At 44.0% G+C, this 9,504-nt stretch overlaps 2 pseudogenes; one reads left to right on the top strand and one right to left on the bottom strand.

Moving 5' to 3' along the window:
- The first annotated feature begins 236 nt into the window (after positions 1-236).
- Positions 237-1,102, top strand: LOC128581463 (glyceraldehyde-3-phosphate dehydrogenase-like; annotated as a pseudogene).
- A 2,746-nt stretch (positions 1,103-3,848) lies between these two features.
- LOC128581825 (eukaryotic translation initiation factor 3 subunit L-like) lies at positions 3,849-5,965 on the bottom strand (annotated as a pseudogene).
- Between the last annotated feature and the right edge of the window lie 3,539 nt (positions 5,966-9,504).

Raw genomic sequence — 9,504 nt, 5'->3', positions numbered from 1 at the left:
TTTTGAGTATCAAGAGGCAATTCAAACTCCAAGAATTTGCCTCTCTGGTCCTCCTGTTCGTCAGATAGCCGCTTTTTCTAGTGCACCGCCAGCCGCATTCCCAAGGCACCACAGTGAAAGTGAAGGTCGGAATAAACAGCTTTGGTCATATTGGGCGCCTGGTCACCAGGGCTGCTTTTAACTCTGGCAAAGTGGATATTGTCACCATCAATGACCCCTTCATTGACCTAAACTACATGGTCTACATGTTCCAGTATGATCCCACCCATGGCAAATTCCATGGCACAGTCAAGGCCGAGAACAGGAAAATTGTCATCAATGGAAATTCCATAACCATCTTCCAGGAGCGAGATCCCACAAAAATCAGATGGGTGAGGCAGGCGCAGAGTATGTTGTGGAGTCCACTGGTGTCTTCACCACCATGGAGAAGGCTGGGGCTCACCTACAGGGAAGTGCCAAAAGGGTCATCATCTCTGCCCCTTCTGCTGATGCCCCCATGTTTGTGATGGGTGTGAACCATGAGAAGTACAAAAACAGCCTCTGCATTGTCAGCAATGCCTCCTGCACCACCAACTGCTTAGTCCCCTTGGCTAAGGTCATCCATGACAACTTCAGCATTGTGGAGGCACTCATGACCACAGTCCATGCCATCACTGCCACCCAGAAGACTGTGGATGGCCCCTCTGGGAAGTTGTGGCTTGATGGTCGCGGGGCTCTCCAGAACATCATCCCTGCCTCAACTGGCGCAGCCAAGGCTGTGGGCAAGGTCATCCCTGAGCTGAATGGGAAGCTCACTGGCATGGCCTTCCATGTCCCCACTGCCAATGTGTCAGTCATGGATCTCACCTACCATCTGGAGAAGGCTGTCAAATACGATGATATCAAGAAAGTGGTGAAGCAGGCATCAGAGGGCCCCATCAAGGGCAGCCTGGGTTACACCGAGCACCAGGTCATCTCCCCTGACTTCAACGGTGACACCCATTCTTCCACCTTTGACGCTGCGGCTGGCATTGCCCTCAACGACCACTTTGTCAAACTCATTGCCTAGTATGATAATGAATTTGGCTATAGCAACAGGGTGGTGGATCTTATGGCCCACATGGCCTCCAAGGGAGTAAGAACCCCCAGACCACAAGCCCCAGGCAGAGCAAGAGAGGAAGAGAAAGGCCCTTAGCTGCTGGGGTGCCCCGGCCTACTCAGTCCCCCACCTCACTGAGAATCTTCCCTTGACACAGTTTCCACACCAGACCCCCTAAAGAACAGGAGGGGCCTAAGGAGCCCCACCTTGTCATGTAACATCAATAAAGTTCCCTGAATTCAGAAAAAAAAAAAAAACCTCCAAGAATTTGTCAGTGGGAAGTGAGATCTGAGATCTGAGCTTTTTTCTAAGATGCTTTATATCTTTTGTCAGCCAGTACATTTAATACAATCACAGCATGTTACCTTCATTCAGCTTCAGTCTCACCGGCCATCAGGATATCATCTACATACTGTGAAATCATTCCCTTGCCTGAAACTATTTCCCTCAAGTGTCTGACCAGAATTGTTCTAAATATTGCTGGGAAGTTTTTTTGTTTGTTGGTTTGTTTGTTTTTTAGAGTCAGAGTCTCACTTTATCATCCTCGGTAGAGTGCTGTGGTATCACAGCTCACAGCAACCTCCAACTCCTGGGCTTAGGTGATTCTCTTGCCTCAGCTTCCCGAGTAGCTGGGACTACAGGTGCCAGCCACAATGCCCGACTATTTTTTTTGTTGCAGTTTGGCCAGGACTGGGTTCAAACCCGCCACCCTCAGTATATGGGGCCAGTGCCCTACTCACTAAGCCACAGGTGCCACCCCTTGCTGGGGAGTTTTTAAACTCCTAAGGTAGGACAGTTGTCTACCACAACTGGCATTTGGCTTCAGACTAAGCCTTCCCATTTAAAGGCAAATAGTTCTTAGGATTCAGGAGCAAGAGGAATGCAAAGGAAAATGCCTATTAAATCTATTGCTGAAAACCAAGCAAAATTTCTAAAGTAGTAAGGAGATGAATATCCCATTATTTGGTTTATTGGTATCAAACAAATTAGTAGGTGTGTCCAATTTCCTTTCCCTTCATAGCTGGGAACTAAGTCTTAAGGTTTGTTCATTCCCCCTTGGCCAAGGGGGGAGTTTGTTCAGTTGTGGGGGTGCCTAGGGTATACGTCCCCCTTATTGGCCAAGTTTTGCCAGAGGCAACATCATAGTCAAATTTTTATTTTGTTCCATTGTTGCCTACCTGCCCTCATTCCATTCCTGTCCTCAAGGGCCTATAACTTGGTAGGAACTTTACAATCAAAGGACTTAAAATCAAAAGAATTCTAGCCAATTAAATAATCTAGGCTAGGCCTTAGCCTAGCTCATGCCTATAATCCTAGCACTCTGGAAGGCTGAGGCAGGTGGATCTCCTGAGGTCAGGAATTTGAGACCAGCCTGAGCAACAGTGAGACCCCATCTCTACTAAAAACAGAAAAACTAGCTGGGTGATGTGATGGGTGTCTGTAGTCCCAACCATTTGAGAGGCTAAGGCAAGAGGATCACTTGAGCCCAAGAATTTGAGGTTGCTGTGAGCTATGATACCATTGCACTCTACCCAGGGTGACAGAGTGAGACTCTGTCTCAAAAAATGTATGTATATATAAAAATAAATTAAAATACAAATGGAAAAAAGTAGTCTGGCATCATGGGGGACAGCTATAGTCACAGCTACTTGGGAGACTGAGGCAGGAGACTCCCTTGAACCCAGGAGTTTGAGGTTGCTCTGAGCTAGGCTGACACCATGGCACTCTGCCACCCTAGCCTGGGCAACAGAGTAAGACTTTGTCTCAAAAAATAAAACTAAATAAATATATATATATATTTTTTTTACAAAAAGCCAACTGTAGACTGGATTCAGTTTGATTGGTGGTCTTTTTCAATTTAACTTCTTTCTCAATTAAATTTCTGGCATTAGAGCAGAGTGTCTTTTAAGGAACATGGTGAAGCAAGCCCAGAATTTTAGCACCATACAGCTGGGAGGCAGAATATTTAGACCCCAGTTATCATTCAAGTTGTTTTCTGTTATCTATTTTTATAGTCTGTAAATATTGGATATACAACCAACATGATTAATTGTGTCCTCAGCAGATTGCTTGAGCTCAGGAGTTCTAGACCAGTCTGAGCAAGAGTGAGACCCTATGTCTATTAAAATAGAAAAATTAGCTGGACGTTGTGGGGGGTACCTGTAGTCCCAGGCACTTGGGAAGCTGAGGCATGAGGATCACTTGAGTCCAAGAGTTTGAGGTTGCTGAGAGCTACAATGTCACGAAGGCACTCAACCCCAGGGGGACAGAGTCAGACTCTATCTCAAAAGAAAAAAAAAATTGTGCCCTCAATGTCATTTAATGTTTAAACAAATTTAATACCTAAACATATTTTCTTAAAATTCGGGAAAAGAGAAGGAAAAGTGTTAAGGCAGCAAGGTAACGGCTTGAGGTGGTTACCAAAATAATTAAATGAGAGCAAGCAGAGTTTTAGCAAGGAAGGAAAAGTTTATTTTAACAGTGTGGAGAGCAGGCCAGACCTTGTCCTAGAGACCGCAGGCATCATGGAAAGTGCAGTACACAACTTTTGAGGGGTGTGATCTATTTCTTGGACGTTTCCCATGGTCTTGATCAACTCCATTTCTTTTTTTTTGTACTTAAAATATCTTAGTCCTTTATTTGAATAGATTTCAACTCAGTCAACAGGCTGATGGCTGATCTAGGTAAAGATTTCATGGTTTTCATGGCAAAAACACTTCCTATCTATAATATTAGGATGGATTCCTGATAAACATGGGTGTGAATGTCTTCAGGGTCTTTGTCCCATCTTCTTTAGGGTTCAATTAAGCTCCTCAAATTTGTGGATTTAGCAGGTAGAGAAATCCCCATAGTGTCTGGCAACTTTGGTGTCTGCGATGTGGATGATGTCCTTATCAATGTGGAAGTCAACTTCAGAGGCTGACTGAAACTCGCCGTCTAGGGCAGAGATATTGCTGGTCCACACCAGGTTCTTCATCTTGTGTTTGAAGACAAGAAGCTGGATTTGGAACTCCTGCTCTGTGAGGTCTAGGAAGCCAGCTAGGTTGGCCACTGGTATGGTGATGTAGAGCTTGAGGAAGGTGCAGATGGTTGAGAGCTGGGTCTGTGGCTGCGCTTCATCAGCAAACACCTTCAGCTGCTGCAGAAAGGGCTCTTCATGGTAGTTTCCATGCACGTTGTCATAGTTGGGCACTACAGGTGACAGGAACTTGGGGCAGGAGTAGCTGAAAAGTTCCTCATAAACCTGTGGGTCACCTTTCTGCATGTGTAGCATCTTGTCCCCATACTTCTCCTGCAGCTGGAGGTGAAAGCTCTCATTGATATGCCTGGGGTACATAGGGAGGGTGATGGCCAGCAGCGCGTGCTTCTGCTCATTCTGCTTATTAATCATCTCATACTTATATGTGGTCCTCTGGAACATACACTTTGTCCTTTGGATGTAGAGGAGGATGTTGGCAAAGACCCGCATGGCATCCTGGTAGTGAGGCATCATCAAATATGCAAAACCGACAACAGAATGTGGTAACTTGGAACTCTGGGACAAGGGAATACATGCTCTTCTTTTTCAGTTCAATATTCTCCAACACTTTGATGGCTTGGTAATAATCCTTCAACAAGAAGTGCAGGCGCAGAAGCCCCACCTGGCTGAAGTAACCAAGCATCTTGTAGAGGGAGTGCCATCCATACTCCCCGGCCACAATCTCAGGGTCACCTCCTCTTGTATATACCTCCAACTGCCGGTTGATGTTGGATTTGTCTACTAAGGAATGGAGGACATTGAGGACACTGTGAACATTCCAGATTTTGGGATTGGAATGAAGGATGTCAATCTCCTCCTCTGACTTCTTGGCAGTCTTACAGTCTTTAGTCTTAGTGGTACTGACTAAATGACTGAAACTGGTAGGTGAACTTATCGATGATATTCCAGAGCCACTGATTGGGTAGTTCAAGGGGAGCAGGACCATCAGCATTAAGAATATAGTTGAAGAGGGTGGTGCCTGTGGCTCAGTGGGTAAGGCACCGGCCCCATATACCAAGGGTGGCAAGTTCAAACCCAGCCTCAGCCAAACTGCAACAAAAAAATAGCTGGGTGTTGTGGTGTGCGGCTGAAGCAAGAGAATCGCCTACTCGGGAGGCTGAAGCAAGAAAATCGCCTAAGCCCAAAGATTTGTATGTTGCTGTGAGCTGTGACGCCCCAGCACTCTACTGAGGGTTAAGAAATGAGACTGTCTCAAAAAAAAAAAAAAGAATGTAGTTGAAGAGATTGCAGTAGTTGTAGTAAGATCCAAACCTGGGTGGTGCCTGTGGCTCAAGGAATAGGGTGCTAGTTCCATATGCTGGAGGTGGTGGGTTCAAACCCAGCCCCGGCCAAAACAAACAAACAAACAAATAAACACCCGGCTACTTAAAAAAAAAAAAAGATCCAAACCTCTGCTCCAAGGAGGGCCCCCCACTGACTTGGGCATATATGTGCCTGTAATATAATTCTTTGTATAAAATCAGGAAGACAGCATCATTGTCAACCTGTGGAATGATGGCTTAAGCCTCAGGCCAAGGTGTATTCTTGAAGAATCTTTCAGTCAGCTGAGTCCAGCTGTTCTCATAGATGTCCTGGATCTCGTATACCTTCTGGTCAATGACATCACTAGAGACACAACAGACCTGTACCTCATACACTTTCTGATCAATTAAATCTGAGACAGTTTTGTGGAAATACTAAATGAAGTTTTTGATCACTTCAGGGATCACCTGATAGGTCTGCTGTTCATATTGACGTTCATAAGCAAGGTCCTGCTTTGGATCTTCTGTGTGCATATCGCAGTCACCCAGGGAGGCAAATGGGTCATAAGCCACCTCAGACTCATGGTCATCAGGGGGATAGAACATGGCTGTGGCGCTCAGGAACTCTGCTGAAAGTGATCGACTCCATTCTTATAACATGTTCCCATATCCAAGGACATTAATCAATACCCCCAAAACAACCCACCTACAAGGTTTTGCACCCGCAGGCCTTGATTAGTGATTAGCCCCATTTCTACAATTGCCCACGTCAGCCTGACCCAAGCCAGTCCAAAATAGCCTAACCACATTCACCATCCACCCTGCTCAAGTCTAACTAATTGCCTAACCTAACAAAAGAATTTATTTTTTATTTTATTTTACTTTATTTTGAGACATAGTCTCATTTTGTCATCTTTGGGTAGAGTTCCATGGTGTCATAGTTCACAGCAATGTCAAACTCTTGGGCTCAAGCCATCTTCTCGCCTCGGTTTTTCATTTTCAGTAGAGAGGAGGTTCTGTTTCACTCTTGCTCAGGCTGGTCTTGAACTCCTGAGCTCAAGTGATCCACCCACCTTTGGCCTACCATCCAGAGTGCTAGGATTACAGGCATGAGCCACTGCACCTGGTCTAACAAGAATTTTAAAACAGATCTGTTACTGTCCAGCAGTAGTGCTGCCCACTACACAGAGAAGAGCCAAAGCACTCAGACAGTCCCGGTTGCAATGGACAAAGAGTTTATTCCTGAGGGCACTAAGTGGGGAGATTGGAGAAATCTCTCAAATCTCGCTGAGAATCTAGGAGACAGGGTTTGTAAGGACAGTTAGACAGAGGATTATGTAATTATAATTTCTTTTTTTCTTCCTTCCTTCCTTTCTTTTTTTGAGAGAGAGCCATACTCTGTTGCCCTGGGTAGAGTGCCATGGCATCATAGATCACAGCAACCTGAAACTGCTGTGCTCAAGTGATCTTCTTGCCTCAGCCTCCCAAGCAGCTGGGACTACACCACAACACCCAGCTATTTTTTAGACACAGGGCCTTACTCTTGCTCAGGCTGGTCTTGAACTCATGTGCTCAAGTGATCCCCTGCCTTTGGCCTCCCAGAGTGCTAGAATTACAGGCGTGAGCCACCAAGCCCAACCTCATAATTAAGTTTTCTAATTAGCTAAGTTTGGGGCAAAATTATTGGGGTGTATAAATCATTACAGGCATCTGGAAATCATCTTCCTGTTTTTTTTTTTTTTCTTTTTTGAGACAGAATCTCACTCTGTCACCCTTGGTAGAGTGGTGTGGCATCATAGCTCACAGCAACCTCAAACTCTTGGACTTAAGCAATTCCCTTGCCTCATCCTCCCAAGTAGCTGGGACTACAGGTGTCTACCGCAATGCCCAGCTATTTTGTTGTTGTTGTTGTCATTGTTGTTTAGCTAGCATTGGCTGGGTTCAAACCCACCAGCCTTGGTGTATGTGGTTGGTGCCATAACCACTGTGCTATGAAGTTAAGCCATCATCTTCTTGTTTTACTTCAGCTCCTGGGGTCATGATTCCAGTTAGGTTGGTCTCTTGATATGGGCCACTGGTCTGGGCAAGTTCGCTAATCCACTGGAATGTGGAGCCTGGAGATATATTAGAAGCTACCTTTAGGGTTCTAAACAGTGATGCTATCTACAAAGAAAGTTAAGGTTTTTTTTTTTTTTTTTTTGGCCGGGACTGGGTTTGAACCCGCCTCCGGCATATGGGGCCAGCACCCTACTCCTTTGAGCCACAGGCGCTGAAAGTTAAGGATCTTTTACAACTAATAGTTATGCAGAGAAAGTTAAGAGTCTTTTTTTTCTTTTTTTTTTTGTTTTTTTGGCCAGGGCTGGGTTTGAACTCACCACCTCTGGCATATGGGACCGGCGCCCTACTCCTTGAGCCACAGGCGCCACCCAGAAAGTTAAGAGTCTTTATAACTACCGGCTGTGGGACTCCACAGCAGCAATTATAGACAAGCAAACAAGGGAACAGAGACTACTTATTATCAAGCAAACAATGGGAGGATAGCTGATTATTATCTTTATTTTCAGATAAGCCTGTTTCTTCAGAGTTTTGGAGCCCTTTAGTTCTCACCTTGCATCCCTTCATCAGTTTGTATGGGCAGTTTCAGATCAAGAAACAATCACAGAATATAACTATTATTTTTAAACTTAAAAAAACTAACAAAATAATAAACATAAGTATTCCAAGACTTGCTGTTCTGAATAATGTAAAATCTTTAAGTTCTATAAATACAGAAGTTTTAAAACGCATCCTGCTTAAAGATGCTGAGTAATTTGATCTTTCTAAAATACCAACATCCCAAAATAAAATTTAGTGACATCACATTACCTAACTATAGACCAATAAGACCTCTAACATTAATTGTTAGCATCTCAAATAATGACACAAAGTCATAACATATTTACATAAGTATTGAGATCAAGCTATTTTAAAATCAATCTAAATCAGAGATTCTCAACCTGTGGGTCGCAACCCCTTTTTAACAATGAAAATACATTACAGCATTAGGAAGGTTGAGAACCACTGATCTAAATGATCTTGAACCACTTTTCTTCTTAAGTGTAAATTCAAATACATGTAATACTTCCAAAGAGTAGGATTTTTTTGAGATTCTCTTTGGATTCTAAGAATAATTGCTATTCAAAAATTAACCGGTCAGGGATTTATTTTTTTAATTTTCTTAAGCAGAAGATCTTTGCTATAGCAAGATGACGTACTTACAACAGGCTGGCTTCCAACCAGTACTTAGAACAAATCAAGACCAAACAGAATGTTCCAATTTGATTTAAATGTGAATAGCTTTCCATGGACAGTAAAGTCAATGGAAGAAATTGTATCAACAATTAGGATAGGAGTCCAAAACTGAAATTTCTTTATAAACTTTTGAGTATAAGTTTCTGTAACCATTTACTTAGAGTTTTCTTTTATTTATTTATTTATCTGTGTGTGTGTGAGAGAGAAAGAGAGTCTCACTTTGTCACCCTCTGTAGAGTGCTGTAGCATCATAGCTCACAGCAACCTCAAACTCTTGGGCTTAAGCAATTCTCTTGCCTCAGCCTCCCAAGTAGCTGGGACTACAGGCACCCACCACAACACCTGGCTACTTTTTTGTTGTAGTTGTCATTGTTGTTTAGCTGGCCCAGGTTGAGTTCAAACCTGCCAGCCTGGATGTACAGGGCTGGCGCCCTACCCTCTGAGCCATGGGCAGCGCCCATACACCTGGCTATTCTTAGAGATGGAGTCTTGAGCTTGCTCAGACTGGTCTTGAACTCCTGAGATCAAGCAATCCACCTGCCTCAACTTTCCAGAGTGCTGGGATTATAGGTGTGAGCCAGTGCACCCAGCCCTTGATGTTTACATTTATTTAGGCATGTCTACTTTTTATCTAAGCAAGAACCTTGAAGTTCTTGAGTAATTTTGCCATTAATGCCAGAGTTAGCTGTTTTCATTACACCGACTTAACAAAACTCATACAAACAGGCCAGGTGTGGTGCTTCACACTTGTAATTCTGGAACTTTGGGAGGACAAGGCAGCAGCATCACTTGAGCTCTGGAGTTTGAGACCAGCCTGAGCAGGAGTGAGACCCTGTCTTTACTAAAAATAGAAA

The sequence above is a fragment of the Nycticebus coucang genome, chromosome 3, assembly GCF_027406575.1.
Source record: "Nycticebus coucang isolate mNycCou1 chromosome 3, mNycCou1.pri, whole genome shotgun sequence".
Lineage (NCBI taxonomy): Eukaryota > Metazoa > Chordata > Mammalia > Primates > Lorisidae > Nycticebus > Nycticebus coucang.
Note: the sequence above shows the minus strand (reverse complement) of the source record. Positions and strands in the feature narration are given on the sequence as shown.